The following is a 2687-nucleotide window of genomic DNA, read 5'->3' on the forward strand; positions in this document are numbered from 1 at the left end:
TGGGTGATGCTCATGGCCTCTTACTTTCAGAAAAACATAAGGGTAAAGAATGATGCCAGAAAACACACAAATCATACTGAAACAAATGATACTCAGTACTCATCAAAAGTTCTGAGAAAAATGATAGGCACCTTCTATACCTTCCTTCAACTTCTAAAATGGCTTGTTTCCTGGAATGATAACAAATACATTTAGATCAGAGCCAAGTAAAGAATAATTTATGTGATAAAATCAAGATAATTGTCATTTTCTTATTTCAATTGCAAGAACTTCCAACAATATGACTATAGATCCAAGGCAAGTTTAGCTCTATACAAATGGTTATACATATAACAGAACATAATCACGACATTTGAAAATATAGAAAGAAAGCTGATAAGATGGCAGAGAGGTCAACTGAACTGGCTAACAAGCATAATGATGTGAATTGTATTCCAAGAACACACATTGCAGAAAAAATAACCGACTCCTTCAAGTAGTCCTATGACCTGTACATGTATATTTGCACTTACATACAGAAACATAAATAAAACTAAATAATGCAATAAAATATAAAATGCACAAAGAAGAAAATATAAGAGAAAACATGTGTTCTTAATGTAACTCTCTATAAAGTGAAAATGGTCTAAATTCTCAGATACAAGATAAAATAGATTAATTAAGATTTATTGAGGCCAGATTGTTGTCAGTCAGCATGAAATAAACAAACAAAAAAAAAACATTAGAAATAACAGGATAAAAGAAGACACTTCTCCAAATGACATCTGATATACATAAGTAAATTCTGGCCAGTAGAGGAAATGGAGTTAATGACTCAGAAAGATTAATAAAGAGACCAAGGAATACTTTGATGAATGTAAAGTGTGATGCAAGCAAAACCATGATTTTTTCTACTGTTAATTTTATAATCACTTACTACCAAATGCTTAACATATGTAAATACTTTTTAAAAAGTTATCTCTGAAATTGTTGGAATTCCATATCCACATATACTTTTGTCAACTTAAAGCTATTTTAAGGGATTTTTGAATAACATAAAATGTTTTCTCAGTTGAGAATTCAAGTAGACTAAGCATGGTTTCCCACCATTGTTAATGGGCTCCAGTAAGTTATTACATGTACCAAGATTATATTGTGGTCTTACTGCCTCTGAGCATGGCATCTCACCTTAAGAAATGGGACATTGAGAGGGGCAGGGCCCTGTTCCAATCTATTATACCAGACTATGTTGTCTCCTCCTGGGAGACCTTACCTATGAGGAGGAGTAGACTGGGGGTTGGAAAGGGGAGAGGTGAGGGAGGATGGGAGGAGGTGACAGGGTGGGAGAAGGTAAAGGCCAGGGAGGAGAGGTAGGTGGAAGATCTTTTATTGGAATGTAAAATGAAATCAAAAAACCAAAAAATGGAAAAAAGAAAAAAATGCAAGTAGAAATTTATAACAGTTGTGAAGTAAATTCCATGGCACAAAGTCACCTGTCCCCACTCAACATTGTAGATCTCTTTTGGGAAATTGAGAGATTGGCTGGGAAAACATGATTGGATGGGGAAAATACTGAAAGAGATGACTAGAAGGGTAGGGACTTTTTTTTTTGGGGGGGGAGTCTGGTAGAAACTTGAAACAATGGAAATTCCCATGAATCTACAAGGATAAACCCAGCTAAAACTTCTAGAAATAGCAGATACATAGCTTGAACTGGCCATTTACCATGATCAGATTGGTGACTACCCCAATTATAATCATAGTAACTGATGGAAGTGATGGAAGCAAATGCAGAGATCCATAGCTAAACATTAGGCCAAGCTTGGGGAATCCAGCTGAAGACAGTGAGGAAGGATTGTAAGAGCTAGAGGAGCCAAGGACATCCCAAGAAAACCCAAAGAAAAAACTAACCTTGCTCATAAAAACTCAGAGATTCTGAACCAAAAACCAGGGAGCTTGCATACATACAACCAATGTAGGCTCTGTACACATATGTGACAGTGTGGGACTCCTAACAATGGGAGTAGGGTTGTCTGTAATACTTTGGTTCTTGAAAAACTACTCATCATGCTGAATTGCCTTACTCAGCCTAAATACACCAGGAGGTGCTTAGTCTTATTACAATTTGATATGTCACAGGAGGCCTGACACTTTGTGAACAGAAACAGAGAAGTAGATGGAGCAGTCAGAAGGGAGGTAAGGAGAAGGAATTGAAGAAGAGGAGAGAGGGTAACTGTGGTTGTGTTATAAAAAAGATAAATTACATAAATAAAATAAAACAGAGATATCATACTACCAAGAATCATTATCATTCTATATTCAAAAATTATGAATGCTCCCAACCTGTATATTAATATAACAAAGACATCACTACTAAAATGTTTTAAATTGAAAATATATTAAAATGTTAAAAGTGATTTCCTACATAGAATAATAGTAATAATGACCTTCATATTTTTTATTGTGCTCATTTGTACTCAAAAATTTTGAAAATAAAGCAGTGTCATTTTTATGCTGTTAGTGGCATTATTTACTTCTTAGCTAATAGTTCATGTTATCTGATTCAGCCTGTACCCCCTTGCTTACTCAGTTATCTGAATGTTCCTTCTGTCCATTTTGCTGAGAAGAATCAACAGCCAGACCATAGATTTTAGCATCTTGAGGATCTATGCACTTAGAATAACACTGTGATACATATTTTATTTTTA

Source organism: Phodopus roborovskii, unplaced genomic scaffold, assembly GCF_943737965.1.
Source record: "Phodopus roborovskii unplaced genomic scaffold, PHOROB, whole genome shotgun sequence".
NCBI lineage: Eukaryota > Metazoa > Chordata > Mammalia > Rodentia > Cricetidae > Phodopus > Phodopus roborovskii.